A 21029-nucleotide genomic window follows, 5' to 3' on the forward strand; every position below is an offset into this window, starting at 1 on the left:
CTTCCTCACGAAATTTAAGAATTTCCCTCTTTCACCTTTCCAGAGCAGTTGCCTGTAGATTCTGTGAAACTAAGAAATAATCCTTGTGTGTAGGATCAACCAATATAGCAAGTTGATGATCAAAATCCTCAATTACTTAATATGGTTTTTAATTTTCATCCAAACCCAACTGCAAACAACTTGCTTGAGGGCTCGGATCTTATGTCCAATACACTCCAAAGGCAAGGTGACCAAAAGATCATATCCATCATCCCAATTTTTGTGAACCAAAGTATCGAAATCAATATTTTTTAGCCAATTATGGTTAAACTTAAAAAGCAGGCCCTACCATTCCTCACCCCCCCCTCCAATGGAGGATAATCAGATCATGATCCGAAAACTCAGATGGGATAACTCAGGAATGGAAAGTTCCAAGACACTCCACCTTATTTTCATGAATCAGGAAATGATCGAGACACTTCAGGATACCATTAGAACCAGTTATTTCGTTCCACCAAGTTGGCATCATGAGAACTGACATGATGTCCATAAAATGATTTCCACTAAACTGATCTCTGAAAAAACCATCCCTTTGATCCACTTTGCTCTTGACACCCCAAATCTCACTCACCTCCATTGTGAGATTTAGATCTCCAGCCAAGATTAAAGAGCCCATTCTCAATATTCTGCAACATCCCAGACAATCCCAAAAGTATTTTCTAGAAGAATAATACACATATGTATTGAGGATATGGATTCTAGACCTCAATCCCCTTGTAAATTCCAAAAGTAGGATACCTTCAAAGGATTTATAAGCCAAAAATTTAACATCCTTTTGGTTCTAAAATAAAACCAGACCACCTGATAGACCCACTGCATCAATAGAACATGCCTTCCATCCAGGACAAATATTAATAAGTAATGGTCACACCTTATGGCTAGCCAACATAGTCTCTTAATGATCGATGGAAGATGAACCCCAATCAAGTGTTCGAGAGTGAGGATCTTATGGGAGTCCCCTAAACCCTAAATATTGATCAACATAATATTAATGGAGAACATAGGTCCTTCGGCATAAATTCTCTAATTGCCTGGATAGGAGATGAAGACCAAGTAACGACGTGAGATGGAGCAGAACCCTCCAACTTGAAAACAATATTCTTATCAAAAATATCATCATCTTGGGGAACCCATGTCTTGGGATGCCTCTAACTCCTAACCGTCACATTCTGTCGGGAATTAGAACTAATTGTGACAACAAGAGAGGAAGAGGAGTGAATTGACAATGACTCAATATCAATGTCAGGATGGAGTCGTAGGAGCTTGATGTCCCTACCAACCGAGTTAGTGGGAGAATTGTCCCCAAAATATGTACCAAATTGGATATTTTGAGAAATCGGTTTCCCAGAAATGGCCACACCATCCCCAAAAGATGAGGCAATATTACCCCTCGGATCAGTTATTCGAGAGGCTAAAGGATAGGTTCTTAGAAGGGGAAGAGAGGTAAAAAGTGAAGAAACATCCTGAGAATCCTTTTTGATGACAAAATGAACTAGGATCTTCTGCAAATTTTGAATGAGTGGCCACACTTCTTCATCCTTCTTCCATTTATCCCTTGCTTCGTTTATTCAATCTGGTTGGATAATAGAAATAGCACAAAACAATGCTTCCACATCCTCATCCTTTCTTGAAAATGCATCTGCAACAACATTTTTCTTCCCTTTTTTTGTAGATGATTTCAAAGTCATAACCCAACATATTTGTGACCCATTTTTTCTGTTCTTCTAAAGATAATCTTTGTTCTAAAAAGTATTTAAGACTATCATGATCCATTTTTACCTTGAAGTGTCTTCGCATTAGGTAAGGTCACCATTTCTTAAGTGCATGTAGTATTTCATACATTTTCTTCTCATAAATAGCTTGCTTGAGATGTTGCCATAAAAATACCCAATCGCCTACATCAAAACTTCTTTCACAGTGATGTTGATCTGCCATTGTTTCATTCGATTTTGCACCAAAGTGGCGTTATCCTTTAAAAGTTTGAGAACTTGTTGTTGATGCTCGATGTGATCTTTCACTGCTTGAATATTTTTCTTCTTGATATGTCCTTCTATCTTGAGAGTTTGAGGAGTGGTAATTTTCTCCAATGCATTACAAGATATGGTCGGATTCATTTCTTGATGCTCGATGTAATCTTTCACTCCTTGAACATTTTTCTTCTTGATATGTCCTTCTATCCTGATAGTTTGAGGAGTGGTAATTCTAGCCAATGAATTACAAGATATGGTCGGATTCATTTCTTCTTTCTCGATGTGATCTTTCACTTCTTGAACCTTTTTCTTCTTGATATGTCCTTCTATCTTGAGAGTTTGAGGAGTGGTAATTCCTGCCATTGCAGTACAAGATATGGTCGGATTCATTTGTTCTTTCTCTAGGGTTGGTTCCCAGTGTATATCCTCTTCTTTTGATGTTTCTTGATCCTTTTCGTCATTAGGAGGCCTTTATTGTAGCATCTTTGTCCCACCTTCCTTCAAACCTTCCATGTCTTTCTTCAAATCTTCCATGCCTTTCTTCCAATATGCTTTCATACCATCGATATCAGCTTTCATGGCATAGATAAAACTATTTATCTTTTGCTTCTCTAGAATATCATTTACCCTTATATTCAATTTTTGAAAGTCCTCAATGTGCTCTACCATTGAACCCTTTTGTTTGACATTTATTGATTGGCTAAAGAAGGTGTTTCTCTTTGTATCCTCATAATGTGCTATCATTTCCTCCGTGAAAATTGACCACGTAACAAGTGGTTTACGAGAACAAAGCCCTTTATACCATAAAAATTGATCCGGTTCTAAATATGAAGATGCAATACATACCTTTTGTAACAGTGGTACACCATGTAGATCAAAATATTTATCCATCTGTAGTATCCAATTTACCGGATCCTTGCCATCAAACTTCCTCATCTCACTTTTTCTTGATTTTAGGAGCTCAATCTTGAAACGACTGTAACTTTGTACTTTAAGATCTTTAAGTTATGAAATCGCGAACTGTAGTAGCCCTTTGTGTCCTCTTTCCAATGCCACCAGTCTGATCGAAATTGGATTCTCCAAGAAAGATTTATGCACAATCTCCCAAGATGACCTGATTATATACCTTTTCCGAAGATCAAACTTGTATGAAGTTCCACATGTCACAGTTTTGACCTTCGGATCTGAAAAATATACACAAAAAACTACAGTCCGTCTTCTTTATGAAACTTCTAACGAAATTTCAATCTGATGGTTAGAGAGAAAGTTATGACGATTTTTCCAAGGTCGCCTATTTAAAATATAATTCGGGAGTCTGCCAAAACCCTAACTTCCTCAGATCATATATCCGAAAATGTAGCAATAAAAGATCTGAAATTAGGACCTGAAGTTCAAACCGCTTTCTTCTCAAATGGGTTTTTCTTTTACGTTTTGAAACTTCGTAGCGAAAATGTTATAGTGAAAATTCCACTATGACCTGTTTTAGATGAAATTATGGAGCTTGCAAAAACCCTAACTTATTCAGATCATATCTCCGAAAATATAGCGACACAAGATCTAAAATTTTGACCCAAGGTTCAGTGCGATTTTGTCTCAAATGGGTTTTTTTGTTTGCTTCTGAAACGTCCCAGAAAAAAAAGTTATAGTGCAAATTCCATGATGAATTGTTTGGAGCAGTGAAACCCTAGAATCCAAAGCTCTGATACCAAATGTTATGAAACCAGCTCACAAAAAGAAAGAAAAGATAGATGAATGCCTTAGAAATAAGCCTCTTCGAGGGGGAAACCTCCTTTACATTACAAAAATGAACAATTCTTGGATGATACAAATGACAATACCTCCTTTCTATATATAGGAGTCTAAGGGGTCATAATATAATCAGAGCCGACATAACAATAATAATGTAAGGGCACAATAATAACAATAATGGGCTTCTATGGGGCACAATAATAACAATATGGGGACTACATGGACACAACAATATAATAAGGGGGTTTTACTAATAACAATAGGGGGTTACACTAGTAGTATAGGGACCTAACATTGAATGTGACCAAAAAACTAGAGGAAGACCTGGGAGTTTTACCCAAACAATATTCTTACATGGAACCTATTTATTAGGGTCGAATCCAATGTGTTAGTTTGCAAGGTAAGAAATTTATGTCCTTTAAGCTAGGGAGTTTACAAAATATTCACAGGATCATCAACATGGAGGAAGTGGAAATAATACCAATGGTTATAGAGAATACTATTTCAAGGCTGATACTTGAGAATTAGAAACCAATATTTCTCAACCCACTCCTACATATGTACACCATCCATCCTCAAACGAATCCACTCCCCGACCAATGCTCGTTTTTGAATACCTACCACCAACTCCAAAAAAAGGTTAGAGCCAAATACAAGCTTTTGAACCTCAAAAGCCACCTTGACAAGTTTTTTTTTTGTTTTTTTTTTTTGTTTCATGTAGATAAGATTTCTCTGAAAGATCCACACCATCTGGTAGATGATATTAAATAAACTCCTCACTAGAGCATACCCCAGGAGCCCGATCCAAGTCTAAAAGAATCTTTGATGCATGGACTATCGACGACGTATGCCCACGTTGCTCAACCTCGATAGTATCACTACCAAGTTCCTTTGACTTATGTGATGTTGGAAAAGGAACCTCTCCAAACCTGTAACCACTTGTATCCATCGACAATCGATACAAAAAACAATACAATATAAATGCACTAAATGCATAAGATTGTTAAGACAAGTGAGAAATCGTGCCAAACAACTCTATATTTATTTTTATTTATAAATATGGAAAGAATATGAATGAAAAAATATATGTATTAATATAATTATGTTTGTTTAAAGTTAAAATATTTTTAGAGTTAATTTTTATGTACAAAATTATAGGCATAGTCTAACTTATAGACAAAATAATTTTTTTCACTCAAACTCAGCAATACAATTTCAATTAAGATTGTTATTTTTTGTTGTTTAAAATACATTTTTGAATGCATAAATGGATTCAACACCTTGAGAAACATCTAAGACACTCTAATTCTATAGATTAAACAAATTAAACTCAATTTTAAAAATATCTGCGAGATTTTGGTTAAAATTAACTAAAAAAACACATTTTCAATAGCTCTAAACCCTCTAAACCTCTTGCAGAAACCTTATAGAATGGTGTCGTTGAAGGGGAATGCTCCCCCTCCCCTTCCCCCTCCCTCTCCAGAAGAGGAGGCAACGGATTTCCAAGCATTGGTATCTTCTCTGCCAAAATGCTAGAAAATTGTTGGGAACCAGTCAAAGTTCATGAAGAGAAATGATGAAATTCGGGACATCGTTTTATTGGTTGGAGCTAGGCGAGCCACGCTAGCTTACTTAGAGTAGGCTCTAGTCAGGAAGTTCACAAGCATGTGGCCCTCTCCAAGATCAATTAAGGCTATGTTCAAGAACTCTTGGAAAGAAAATATGAAAGGTAACATCACAATCTTCACAATTGGGAATGGTTTCTTTGCATTTTTATTTGGGCTTCATGAAGATAGAGATGTCATATTCCGCAATGGATCTTATTTTCTCGGGTCTCAATGAATGTATTTTAACAAATGGAAACCCAATTTTAATTCGGATGAAGACGTTCCTACAACCATTCCAGTCTGGGTTAAACTCCCTTGCCTCCCTTTGTCATGCTAGAGTGACGACTTCCTTAGGGAAATTGGAAATGGAGTTGGAAAATACATTAACAAAGTTGAACCGAGGGGGGCTTAGTTTTCCTATGCAAAGATATGTGTGGAAGTGGACTTGGAAAAATGGCTTCCTACTAAAGTCAATTTAACTCTGGGAGAATGGAAACATAGGGAGATTCTGGACTATGAACATATTCTGTTCAAGTGCAGACATTTCCATGAGTATGGCCAATTCGCTCGGGATTGCTCAAAGAATCCTTCAGCCTCTAGTTATGAACAACCTTTGCCTACTGAAGAGAAATGGAAAACCCATAAAAGGAAAGGGAATAAAGATTCAATAGGGGGAGTCAAACATCTAGCAAATAATGACAAAAATAAGGACACAATATCATCAAACCCATTTAATGTGTTAAACAAGGAGAAAGAAACAAAGGAAAACGAAGAAAAGACATCAACCCTTATTCACTAGACTCCCTCACTGCGCCAAGACTGATTCAAGCCTTGCATCCTGAGTGCATGGTGCATTTATAGTCAACAGTCAGGGCCTCCCTCAGTCACTGTGAAACTCAATTGTGTTATCATTGTCCCCTTCTCCCTTGAGCCTAGCGCATGGCACAGTTTTAGTCAGCAAGCTCATCACACTATCTCTTGCACTTTCCCACTGCAATGGACCTTGAGGAACCCCTCCTCATATTGCATGTCACAATTCTAGTAAGTGACGGTTCCTTCCTTTAGCCACTGTTGAGCTCAATTGCACCATCCTCATCAAGACCTTCCTTCTTAGTCCTTTCATAGGTCCACCACAAGCATCTTCTTTGATGAGCAAAGTAGGGATAGAATAGATGATTTCAAGATTGATTGTGCCTTGTCATGATTGATATTCATTGGCAGGTGTACCATATTAGCATGATAAGGTGATGCTCAAGGAATATGTTAAGGATAAGACGCAAAGAATCACTTGCATAGAAGAAGCACAAAGAAGAACCATCATGAAGACATGAAGCAGATCATGGACCATTACAGAATGAAGACATTCATGATGACTTAGAAGGTTCTGATGATGATCCATGACCCTTTGGAGGGTTAAGATGAAGAACAAAGTAGATATTTCATGAAGATTGAAGACAAAGAAACAAGAGAGAAACTTGGCATTGCCACATCATCATGAATTTCCATGTCATCATTTCCAAGTCATGGCTTATACAAGTTTCATCACAATGTCATATGTGTCCATGTGTCTTGCCACATGATGTGGAATGTAATTATGTATTATTAAAGGAAGATGAAAAAATTTAAATGTGTGGAAGTCCAATAGTCACATGTTGATCCAAGTGGATATTGGTGGCCACCTGCCTATTCCACCTAGACCTCTAGTCAGTTTCATCTATTTCCTTGTTTATTGCAACATTTACTATTTTTAGCAATTTTCAGGTCCAGAAATTTCGGAGCAGTTTTGAACTCCTAAACAACGTTTTTTTAAGGTCCATAGTAGGCTTGTAGATATAGGTAGGGGCCTCTTGTAAATACTTTATTACTCAGAGAGATCTTTACAACAAGGTATCGTACACGCCAAATAGAGATAATATGACCAAGTTACGACCCCAGGAAGTTGGCTGCCCAACTAACCCCAATGGGGCCAACAAACTCTTGGTGTTCCAACTCCTGGGGTTAGGGTTTTGGTTATTTAGGGTTTTAACTCGTTTTTCAATAAAAAATAGGCCCTTGAGCCTCATTATAACATAGTTCAGAGACATGTAACCACCACATCTCTTCTCAAAGATAAGCTACCATAGCTTGAATTAGTTTATTTCAATTTTGTTTATAAGAATATTTCAGCATTTGATATTAATGAAGTGAAGTGTTATTTTTGCTGCATCTATGTATTAATGGTTATATCTGTGATTTCTTGTGTTCTTGTTTAAGTTTAAATTAGTGGTATTAGTGCAGTCTACTATTTCTCTTTTTTTTCTTTGCATGTCGCCAATGAGGTCGAGATATAAGGAGTTAGGACTCGAACTGGTTGAACCTTTGCAAGACTAGCCTCACAAATCCTGACAGCCTCCCATGGTAGAAGAGAAGAAATATGAGGGGGTAGGTGATCCTTTCAAAATATTGCTTGAAGAAGCCCTCGAGTGACAAAGGAACACGATGATGGACAAATTTGCCTATATCCTTCAGCGACTACCCAAAGGTGACACATCTTCTTCCAGCAACCACTCTCAAAGCACCACACCCTTTAAGGTACAAGTTAAATTTGACATCCCCATATTTGAAGGTTGGATAGATGCAAACACCGTAGATAAATGGTTCAATCTGCTAGAAGGATATTTTTTGTTCATGATTTTTCCAGCTAGGAAAAAAATACTTTTTCACTTCTCAAAGTCACCCCCCACGTCAAGCACTGGTTGGAAACATACTGTGAGAAGAAGGAATAAAGTACACCCCCACTATTTTCAGGGCATGCACTTGGAATTTGTTCCAGGACGCCATGGAGCAGTATTACCATGTCGGGAGCTATGAGTATAAATACACAAAGTGGACCATGTTGTTGTAGGGAAGGGACCAAGACGTGCCAGAGCTTACCAATGTTTTTCATACCCTTTGCACGAAGTTGAGTATCAAGGATTCTCTGTGACATTTGGTACTCAAGTAACACGACTATCTACACAGATACATCCAGGATGAAATGGAGTTCTTGGACATCTCCTCACTCAGCACGACGTACCAATACATTGTCAAGATTGAGGGGAATTTTAAATGGAAGAAGTGAGACTTTGGATCTGTGAATTCGAATCAAGGGAAAGGTGCCCCCAAACCGCAGAGAAAAGGAAAAAGGCAAGGCAGGGTGACCCAGGACAACCCGCTGAAGCTGCAAGCAAAGAAAAACACCCCGAAGACAAAGAAGGACATGGGAAAATGGTGTGAGTTCCATAACAGCCCCATTCAAAACAGAAGTGAGTGTCAGGCCAAGTAGTCACTAGTGGTTGAGCTGAAGGCTTCGGATTGAGATGCATGTTATGACTTTGAGTCAGAACCCGATAAGGGGAATGACGAAGGGAAGCATACCATTGACGCAAAGCCCAGTGCCACCGTGGCCACCACCAAGATCTAGAAGAATAAGCCTAAAGATACAGATGAGGGGGAATGCCTCTTCCACTCACATATGTGGGTGAAGGGTTCTCCACTGTAGTTCATTGTCAACAATGAGAGCCAAAATAACCTCATTTCAGTAGATTTCATGAAGCAGTTGGGTCCAACGACTACAACACATCCGTAGTCGTACACCATCGGGTGGCTTCATCAAGGATGAGTTCTCCGCATCAACTAACAATGTCGCCTTCCCTACAGTATCAAGCCCTTCACGGATGAGGTATTATGTGATGTTTCTCCTTTTGAAGTTTGTGATGTATTATTAGGATAACCATACTTGTGGAAGTGGAATGTTATATATGAGTCTAGATCTCGCTCTATGATTATTGCCTTGGGCAAGAAGTTGTACAAGATACTGGAGGTAGCCCCGCCTACTACCATCTCTTTGATCTCTACAAATCAGTGCAGTAATATCATTTCACAGACTAGGAAATTTGTTTTCCTTATGATTCACCCTTAGAGAAAGAAGAATATTATGGCCATAGATTCCAAACAGGGCTCCTATGCACAACAACAACAGATGGAAAATGTCGTGGAGGAGTACAAAGACATTTTTGCCTCACTTATGGGGGTACCTTTGCAATGTCAAGTCAAGCACTCCATCAATCTGACCTCGGGCACGCCGCTACCCAATGGACTAATCTATCGATGCTCTGTTCTAGAAAATGATGAGATCAAGAGGCAGATTCATGAGTTGTGGCAGAAAGGGCACATCAAGCCAAGATCATCACCCTGTGGGAGCCCGCTTGTGTTGGTACAGAAGAGGGATGGGACCTAGAGACTCTGTATTGAATATTAGGCGCTAAACAAGATCATTTTCTGAAATAGGTACCCAATCCCATAGATTGATGACCATGTGCCTATCAAACCCTTCGATGTGTGGAAGACTGCCTTCAAATCCAAGGAGGGACTTTTCAAATGGTTGGTCATGACTTTCAGGTTGATGAATTCCCCTGCAACCTTCATGAGGTTGATGGACGACATCTTGCAACCCTTCACGAATGGATTCGTGGTGGTTTATTTAGATGATATCTTGATCTTCAGCTAGAGCTTAGAAGAGAACCTCCACCATATTCGACAGGTCCTCCAAACCCTGCAACAACACAACTTGTGTGCCAATCTAGAGAAATACACTTTTGGCATGACCCAGGTTCAATATATGGAGTACATCATTGATGAGAAAGGTGTGCATGTGGACCTAGCCAAGATACAAGTCATTTGGGATTGGCCAACCCCAACCACTCTAACAGAGCTCCACAGCTTTCTGGGCCTTGCAAATTTCTACTGTAGGTTCGTGTTGGAGTTCTCTCATATCACATGGCCTTTAAGTTAAGTCACCAAGGGTAGAGTGAAAGCAAAGTTCTTTTGGTTTGAAACCCAACAAAAGGCGTTTTTCGATTTGAAGCAATGCCTCTTCTCTACACCAGTGTTCACATTACCAAACCTTCAACAACCATTTGAGATTGAGACAGATGCCTCCGACTATGCTATTGGTGTAGTTATTACTTAGCAGGGGCATCCAATGGCTTACCACAATGAGACACTTTCAGACACAGTCCTAAAGTATCCCACCTATGACACATAAATGTTTCCATTATGCAGGCATGTCGTCAATGGAAGAATTACATTCTAGGGAAGGAAATGGTCATCCACACAAACCACCGACCCATGCAGTTCAAATAGACACAAGGGAAATTGCCAAACGATCGCCATCAGAAATAGTACACATGCATGCAAAAATCCCATTTAAACATTAAGTACAAGAAGGGAAGCACCAATAATGTTGCAGACTGCCTCAGCTGACCACCAGTCATGGCGCTGATCACTGTGCTCAACTCTTATGGGAATGAGACTTCGGGGTGGTCATATCTTTACAAGAGTGATCCAGAATTCGATAGCACATACTAGACACTCCTGGAAGGCAAGCAAATTTGAAATTTTCACCTCCAGGATGCACTGTTATGCCACCTGGGACACATTTGCTTTCCTTCAAGCGAGCGTGCCAAGATGATTTGGGAGGCGCATTATAGTCGGGTCGCTGGAAATTTCAAAGTAGAGAAAATAGTGGCAATACTGCAGAAGTATTTTCATTGGCCAAACCTTTGTCAAGATGTTGGGAGTTACATTAAATCCTACATTGCCTGTGTCATTGTCAAACCAACTATCATGAAGAAAGGCCTATATAATTCTTTGCCTACTCCTATTTGACCTTGGGAATCCATCTCCATGGATTACATGTTGGGCCTTCCTTCTTCTAAGTAATTCACCGACTGTGTTTTCATGGTCATCGATAGATTCTCTAAGATGGCCATTATAGCAACCTGCAAGAAGAGTATCATAACAGAGGCCACTGCTAAGCTCTTCTTTGAGCGAGTGCGGGTACACTTTGGGATCCCACAATCCATTATCTTAGATCGGGACAACATATTCCTAAGTGCATTTTCATCAACTCTTTAGTCGATGTTGGATACCAAACTTAATAAGTCCATGACTTTCCATCCCTAAACTGATGGTCAAACAAAGGTCATTAACAATATGATCATACAAATTCTACACATGTAAAACTCGAAGCATCCATGCACATGGGATGAAATCCTCCCCTATATCCAGCATAGCTACAACAGAGCTCTCCATAACTCAACGGGCCACAACCCCTTTCCCATAGGGCTGGGATTTCAGCCATTATGTCCCATTGATGTGGCCATACCATTTGCAGCTACTCAAGTATATTTGGCTCACGTCCAGTGCGAAGCTGACAGGGCTAACATCTTCCTTGAGTGCATTCAACACATCCGCCAGCAAGCCCATGATATATTGGACAGAGCCAATGCTAAGTACAAGCATCACCATGCTTAACATCAGGTTCCGCACAAGTTCTAGATGGGCGAAAAAGGTTGGCTACATTTGCAGAAGGAGCGCCTCACTAGACCCCACCGCAAGCTTCACCTGCTCTAATATGGGCCATACACCATCACCAAGACTATAGGGGACAATGCCTTCAAGATAAACATTCCACCATTCTTTGGTCTACACCCATTGTTCAATGTAGACCGCCTTTGGCCATACTTTCCACCATTCCTGGACACATCCGACATTGTAGAACAACTCACATCGATAGAGCTAAACCTAGACTGCATGGAACATGCCACACTTGATCAGATCATGGATACACATGTCAAGAACACTCACCAATAGAGGATCCAACTATATTGGTTTGTCAAAGCAGGCCAACCCCTTCACTAGGGTAAGTGGTACACCAGGGACCAGGTTCAACCAAAATTTCCTCACCTCATGGAAGCTCTGCACACAATGGGAGCCATTTCTTCCTAAGGAGGGAGGACTATTCCAGGTGGATATTTGTGGCCACTCGCCTATTCCACCTAGACCTCTAGTCAGTTTCATATATTTCCTTGTTTATTACAACATTTACTAGTTTTATCAGTTTTTTGGGTCCTAAACTTCTTGAGTAGTTTTGACCCCCTAAATGACATTCTTTTGAGGTCTATACTAGGCCCATAGCCATAGGAAAGGGCATGCCACAAATCCTGTAGTAATCAGAGAGATATTTCCAACAATGTAGCATACATGCCAAATGGAGATAATATGACCAAGTTACGACCTCTGGAAGTTGGTTGCCCAACTAACCTCAACGGGGCCCACAAAATCTTGGCGTTCCATCTCCCGGGGTTAGGGTTTTGGTTTTTTATGGTTTTCCCTTCTTGTTTAATAATAAATAGGCCCTTGAGCCTCATTGTAACATAGTTCAGAGGCATGTAGTCTCCACATCTCTTCTCAGAGATAAGCTACCATCGCCCGAGCTAGTTTATTTCCATTATGTTTGTAAGCATATTTTAGCATTTGATATTAATGAAGTGAAGCATTATTTCTGCTGCATCTCTATATTTATGGTTATATATGTGATTTTTTGCATTCATGTTTAAGTTCGGATCACATGTGGAACATGAAGAGTCATATATGGACAAATGAGTCATTAGGAAAAGTTAATAGAAGTTCAAAGGTCATTTAGGAGTCCAAGAGTCTTGAGGGGAGCTTAAGAGTCATAGGGGATATGAAAGGTCATTCCTCTTATTATAAATACACCCTCATAACTCAAGCAAGGGGATTTTTGGAGGCTTACACTTTGGAGAGCTAGCCTTGGCTTCTTCAACTTAGCATAGGAGAGAAAATCATTCCTTAGAGAAGCAAGAAGTGACTCAATGTTCCACTATTGGAACTAGTGTTTCACCATTGTAACTGTGTACTTGAATATTTCACTTAATAGTTGAAGCTCATTGAGCCAACACATTTTCATGCATGTATCGTGAATATTGTAAGACTATTCTTTGGATGTTTGTAGTATATGTTATGTTCATAAGTACTAAAGAAATTTAATTACTTCATTGGCTTTGGTGCTCATCTTGTTGAATGTGTGTTGTATTTTCTTTAGTTATCATTGTGGCTATTGAACTATTTGACTAGATAACTAACAAATATTTTATTTCTCTAATTTTCCTCTCTTAGGATAATACTATTACTTTCCTTCTAGAGACTTACTTTTGTCTCCCCCGCGTGAAGGCCTCCTTTTACACATTGCAATTGGTGTTTCACAATGCCAACTTACTTGTTTGTTCAAAGGTTATGTGTATAATATCTTATGTTGCCCATTGAAACCAAGGCGAAACTTAAGTTATGGTGGTCAGGCTGATACTCTAAATGGGGCTCCTATTCCAAATAGTGTGAGGTCTAATTGGGACTTCACATTTGGGAGACCCACTGTATGTTGATGGTATCCAAAAACATCAACGAAACACTCATAGTTATCCCTCCTGAACTTAGAATGCATGTGCCTCTATGGAAATAATGCCAACCCTCCTGAGCTTATGTGTGTGTGTGTGTGTAAAACAAAACTGCTATTCTTGAGCTTACTGTTGAGAATGCAACAAGATGATGGAGCTTAGTGGAAAGAAGTCGCCTTCACTAAGTGGGCCCACAAGCTATTTTTGGCGCAAAGTTTATTTTTAGACTATGTCTATTTTTAGACATATGGATCATGGTCTATGAGTTGCAGGATGCTATTTGTGGATGATTGGTCATGTTGGTAAAAAATAGATGGACTTCTATTTTTAGACATATGGGCGGTTTCTATTTTTAGACTGCCAGGCTAAAAATAGAACAGTCGAATATTATTAGCTCATAATAATATTTGGACTATAAACATTATCTTATCCTCTTGGAGCACTTCAGTTTGAGCTATAGATGTGGCACATGCAGTTGTCAGAAGGAAATACACTTTTCTTATGAGTTAGTTGATCTATTGCATGGAAGACTTTAGTTAGAACTCAAGTGGTTGAGTTTGGTGGAGTTGATTGAGGAGTTGATGGAGTTGTGTTCAGTTTGACTTGGTTAAACTAGTTGTATTTAGTCTAACTGCAGAATACACTAGTGATGAGTGATGTGAATTAATTGTTAAATTAATTCACTAATTATTAACTCATAAAGCAACTAAAGAATACATCAGTTAACTCAGTGCATGGACAGTTCAGTGGAGACAGGTGTTAGAGGTTGAGATTGCTATTAGTTGTGACTATAGTTGTGCATGAGATTTGCACAATCAATGGATTGAGTAATGCCAATGAGGTATTGCGTGGTTCAGCTAAGGAAATACGAGTTTGCTTCATCCATTCTCATGCAGGATTGCGTATTGGAGGCAGATAAGCAGTGGAAGAGATTTGAACTTGTCATTGATTCAGATCTGAGCTATTTTTGTGTGTAACAGGTGGAGATAGTACTGAGTACTTGTGAGGAGTATTGTACTATGTATTGTTACATGTTCTCAATCATTATAATATACAGATAGTGTGGGGTTTTCAGCTGTATGCTTTCCCCGGGTTACATAGTGTGTTAATGTGCGCATGTGATTGATGTTTCATTGTTTTTAATTCCACAAAATTGATGATCAACGTAGATGAGGTTATTTATTATGCATGTATTCCGCAATAGTGTATAATCGGGATAATCTTTGTGAATAAGTGTCATATTATTCAAAATTTCTACATGGTATCAGAGCGGTTGATCATCAGATCTATTATTCAGAAAGCGTTTACATTTTATTCCTTCAGGCAAAGTCTGTAATCGGGCCAGGTAGCCTCTGGATTCATCCTTCCTTTGGAAGGTGAGATATCTGGTAAAAGCCCATACAGTCAATCTATGTATGAGAAATACTTTGTTCTCACGAATTCTAGATCAGAAGCGGTTGAGTTTTGAGCTGGTGGAATTCGAATTTGCAGCAGTGTTTTTTTGGTGTCAAAGTTGAAATGTCTTTCAATGGATTGCAATTGGAGTATGCTCTTGAGGGCAGCTCGAATTATATTGCATGGAAGGACAGGATGGAGGTGGTGTTAGATGACAATGGGCTGAAGGAGTTCATAGAGGCTGAGGTCCCAAAGCCTACTGATATTGTGCAAGTTGAGGCTTGGCAAAAGAAGACAGCAAAGTGTCGAAGGATTCCGTTGGAGGGCGTGAAGGATCACATTGTGTCCATCCTGCATGGAAAGGCTTCTCCATACTTGATGTGGAAAGCATTGACAAATCTATTCCAAAGCAAGAGCGACTAGAGGAAGCTGACGCTCAAGGATAAACTCAGAAACATTAAGTGTGAGAAAGGAGACAGTATGCCCAAATATCTCATGAAGTTCACTCAGTGCAAGGATGAGCTGGGAAGTGTGGGGGTGACTGTTGATGATGAGGACTTGGTGAGCTTGGCTCTCCTTGGTCTTCTGAAGCGTTGGCATTCCTATCAGGACTCTGTCAATGGTCGGGAGAAATTTCCAGGATGGGAGAGACTTTGGTCAGATCTTGTGCAGGAGGATATCAGGCGGAATACCAGGGATGGATCTTCATCAAAGGAACTTGATGATGAAAATTGCGCTTTGGCTGCCAAAGAAAAGAAGGGGAAGAACAAGAAAGCTTCTCATTCTGGTGCGAAAGGCAAGAAGCAGGACATGTCTAGGGTGAAGTGCTTTCACTGTCGCCAGCGCGGACACAATGCCACAAATTGTCCGCAGAAGAAGAAAAATAAGCAAGCTACTGGATCTGCAGCGAGAGAGGCCTTAGCCTCGCAGTTTGAGCTTGATTTTTCATTGATCGCATGCTTGGTATCAAGTGTGATGGGATCGGTATGGTTCTTGGATAGTGGTGCGTCTTTTCACATGACAGGAGATCGAGATTTGTTTTCTGATCTGGAGGAGAAAGATCTTGGAGTGCACATCGAGATGGGTGATGATGGTAGATACAGTGCGACCGGTATCGGTACCATTTCCTTTGAGAGGGAGTCTGGTAAACCCTTCATATTGAAGGAAGTGATGCATGTTCCAGGATTGAAGAAGAATCTTATCTCTGTGGCGATGTTAGAATACAAGGGATATGATGTTGTTTTCAGCGAGGGAAAGGCTTTCCTGCGCAGTAAGACAACTGGAGAAACCCGAAAGATAGGGGTTCGAGTCAAGAACCTTTATCAATTACATGTAGATGGCTGCGCAACAATGGCATGCAAGGCAGAAGGATTGGTGAGCCGGGATGATGGCGAGCTATGGCACAAGAGATTGGGTCACCTTCACCATGGAGCCTTGAAGATACTGCAGCAGATAACTATTGGGCTTCCTAAAGGCACTCTTGCGCAGTCAGATCAGTGCAAGGGGTGTACTTTGGGAAAATTTGTGAAAGCCACCTTTCACGAGAAGGATAGTTGCGCCACGACGATCCTTGAGAGAATTCACACAGATGTGTGTGGACCTTTCTCAGTAGCTTCGACAGCAAAGCACAGGTACTATGTGATCTTTGTTGATGATTTCTCTCGAAAGTGCTGGATCTTCTTCATGCAGAAGAAGAGCGAGACATACTCAAAGTTCTGTGAGTTCAAAGCACTGGTCGAGAAGGAGTCGGGGAAGAAGGTGAAGGCTCTTAGGAGCGACAATGGTGGTGAATACATTTTTGGTGAGTTCAAGGACTTCTGCAGCACAGAAGGGATTCGAAGAAGCTCATAGCTCCCCATAACCCACAACAGAATGGGGTTGCTGAGTGGAAGAACAGAACCATTGTGGGTGCTGCATGGGCGATGTTGCATGATCAGGGCCTACCCCTTCACTTGTGGGCGGAAGAATGCAATAATGCAGTATATGTGCAGAACCGTTGTCCTCACAGGATACTTGGCATGAGTACACCCGAGGAGGTTTATTCTGGTAAGAGGCCTGATATTTCTCATTTGAGGATTTTTGGTTCTAATGTTTACATGCATGTGACGAAGGATGCCAAGAAGAAGCTGGAGCTGACCGCAGAGGTTGGGATATTTGTGGGGTACACTAATACGCCCCACAACTATCGTGTGTATTTGCCAGACAGTCGCAATACTATTGTGCGATGGGATATCAAATTTCAGGAGGAGAAAGCCATGAAGTGTTCGCTTGAGAGGGAGCCACACTTGCATGTAGATGAGGAGCTATTTGTTCCTAAGGATGAGCTTCAGGATGTGGATCAGCCACAAGACAAATTTCATGGAGTGGAAGAGACCACTCATGTAGCGCCAACCATTAGAGGGCGAAAGCGCTTGACATAAGCTGAGCGACTGGCTCAAGATGCAGAGAAGGCTGTAGGACCACCTACAGCTCAACGTAGACAGAGACAGTCACCTGATCGGTACACTGGATACATGGCTCTTGTGAGCAAATGTGTTGTGATTGAGCCATCCTCTTTCAAGGAAGCTGTGGAGGATCCCACATGGGTAGATGCCATGGTGGAAGAGTATGATTCAATTGTCAGAAATAGTGCATGGGAGATTGTCCCAAGACCAGAAGGGAAATCAGTGATGGGTTCGAGATGGATCTACAAAGTGAAGCAGGCAGCTGACGGGAGTGTGGAGAAGTACAAGGCAAGATTTGTTGCCCGAGGCTTTTCACAGATAGAGGGGATCGATTATGAGGAGACCTTTGCACCTGTGGCAAGGTATTCTTCCATATGGACGATTATTGCTCTCTCAGCGCAGATGGGGTGGCACATTCATCAGATGGATGTGAAGACTGTGTTCCTCAATGGAGTCATTGAGGAGGAGGTGTACATAGAGCAGCCTGAAGGTTATGAGATCTTTAGCAGTGAGTCACATGTGTGCAGGCTCAAGAGAGCGTTGTATGGGTTGAAACAAGCACCACGTGCTTGGTACACATAGATAGATAGTTATTTAACCGGACTTGGATTCTCCAAGAGTGAGGCGGATCCTAACCTATACCAGATTGTGGTGGAGGGTAAGTTGCTTATCATTGTACTTTATGTAGATGATTTGATTCTAACAGGTGATGAGCTGTTGATACTTTCATTTAAGGAGGATCTTGCTAAGGAGTTTGAGATGAAGGAGTTGGGCCTCCTTCATTATTTCCTAGGATTGGAAATTTGGCAGCGCAGTGATGGACTATTTGTTTCTCAGGGTAAGTATGCTCGGGAGATACTGGAGAAGTTCAACATGCATGGCTGCAAGCCTGTTGATACTCCTCTTCCTGGAGGTTGGAGGAAGGAGGATGTTACTTCAGCAGAAGTAGTGGATGCCACTGTTTATCGACAGTTGGTGGGGTCGCTTATGTATCTGGTCAATACACGACCCGATATATGCTATGCTGTTAACCAGTTTTCACAAGCTATGGTCAAGCCAACCAAGCTATTCTGGAAGGTAGGAAAGCATGTATTGCGTTATCTCAGAGGCACATCGGGATATGGATTGTGTTACAGACAGGAGGATGAGGTGAAGCTATGTGGCTTCATGGATGCAGATTGGGCAGGGAGCCCAACGGACAAAAATAGCACATCTGGAGGGGTCTTTAGTATCGGGTTAACAGTAGTTTCTTGGTACAGCAGGAAGCAAAGATCCGTGGCACTCAGTTCAGCAGAGGCTGAGTATATGGCGACAAGTTTGGCTGCATGCGAGGCTATATGGATGAGGAAGATCATGGTCGGGTTGTTCAGTTCATACTTGGAGCCTACAGTGATTTATTGTGATAACCAGAGTTGCATTAAACTCTCGGCTAATCCGATATTTCATGATAGATCCAAGCACATTGACATCAGGTACCATCATATCAGAGATTGTGTGCAGTGGAGAATCATGTTACTTTCATACATTCCAATGGAGGATTAGGATGCTGATATCTTGACGAAGGCACTCACCAGGAGCAAATTCGAATACCACCGAGGCAGGATAGGGGTTGATGATAATCCATATCTTGTTGAGAGGGAGTGTTGAGAATGCAACAAGATGATGGAGCTTAGTGGAAAGAAGTCGCCTTCACTAAGTGGGCCCGCAGGCTATTTTTGGCGCAAAGTCTATTTTTAGACATATGGATCATGGTCTGTGAGTTGCAGGATGCTATTTGTGGATGATTGGTCATGTTGGTAAAAAATAGATGGAATTCTATTTTTAGACATATGGGCGGTTTCTATTTTTAGACTGCCAGGCTAAAAATAAGACAGTCGAATATTATTAGCTCATAATAATATTTGGACTATAAACATTATCTTATCCTCTTGGAGCACTTCAGTTTGAGCTACAGATGTGGCACATGCAGCTGTTAGAAGGAAATATGTTGGTTTTGGAGCCTGATTATCTTCTATATTCAAAGGTATCGCCACATAGGACCCCAATTCGAAATGGGGGCGGCAACGCCACCTGTAAAATATTCGCTGCAGGGGGGTCCAGGGGGGCGACTGCGACCTTTGGGAGCCCCCCCCCCCCTGGCGGGGGGTTTCAGGGGCAGCGCCCTCGAAGCTAAAAACAGCTGTAAAATTGCCTTGTAAAATTATAGTAATTTCTAGTCAATCTGGGCCGTTCATTAGGCGGATGATCTGACAGTAGAAATTATGTTTAGTTTAGGGTTTTTTGCCCTAGAAGGCAACCCCTCTCTTTGTATGAGGGTATTGTATTTGAGGCTGTGAGATAGAAGTGTATTCTGTGAGCGAGAAACAGAGAGGTGAGACTGTGAGAGAAAACAGAGGATATTACAGCGGATTTGCTGTAGGTTGTGTCTCTTCATTTTGCTGGATAATAAAAAGGAAGGACTGGCTGTTCGGGGTGGACGTAGCCCAAACTGGGTGAACCAAGTATATCTGTGTCTCTCTTGTTTTGTGCGTTTTCTGTGTTTATATTTCTACAATATTTTATGTGTTCCATTGCTCCGTAATATATAATTTTCTAATAAAATACGCTTTTCTTATGAGTCAGTTGAGCTATTGCATGGAGGACTTCAGTTAGAACTCAAGTGGTTAAGTTTGGTGGAGTTGATTGAGGAGTTGATGGAGTTGTGTTCAGTTTGACTTGGTTAAACTAGTTGTATTTAGTTTAACTACAGAATACACTAGTGATGAGTGATGTGAATTAATTTTTAAATTAATTCACTAATTATTAACTCATAAAGCAACTAAAGAATACATCAATTAACTCAGTGCATGGACAGTTCAGTGGAGACAGGGGTTAGAGGTTGAGATTGCTATCAGTTGTGACTATAGTTGTGCATGAGATTTGCACAATCAATGGATTGAGTAATGCCAATGAGGATTGCATGGTTCAGCTAAGGAAATACGAGTTTGCTTCAGCCATTCTCATCCATTCTCATGCAGGATTGCGTAGTGGAGGCAGGTAAGCAGTGGAAGAGATTTGAACCTGTGATTGATTAAGATTTGAGCTAGTTTTGTGTGTAACTGGTGGAGATAGTACTGAGTACTTGTGAGGAGTATTGTACTATGTATTTTTACATGTTCTCAATCATTATAATATACAAATAGTGTGGGGTTTTCAGCTGTATGCTTTCCCCGGGTTACATAGTGTGTTAATGTGCGCATGTGATTGATGTTTCATTGTTTTTAATTCCGCAAAATTGATGATCAACGTAGAGGAGGTTATGTATTATGCATGTATTCCGCAATAGTGTATAATCGGGATAATCTCTGTGAATAAGTGTCATATTATTCAAAATTTCTACACTTACAACTTTTAAACAAGGTTGATAGCCAAATATTTAATGTTGCCACAAATATTGTCTTTCTTTCCATGCACAAGAACCTAGACCTTTCTGCATGCTTGACATAGACACAAAAATAAACCCATTCCTTAGAAAAATAATCAAAGAATCAACCTCTCATTTTTGCATAG

This window comes from Pinus tabuliformis, chromosome 6 (assembly GCF_031772625.1).
Source record: "Pinus tabuliformis cultivar Carrire ecotype Pingquan chromosome 6, CPIR1, whole genome shotgun sequence".
Classification (NCBI taxonomy): Eukaryota; Viridiplantae; Streptophyta; class Pinopsida; order Pinales; family Pinaceae; genus Pinus; species Pinus tabuliformis.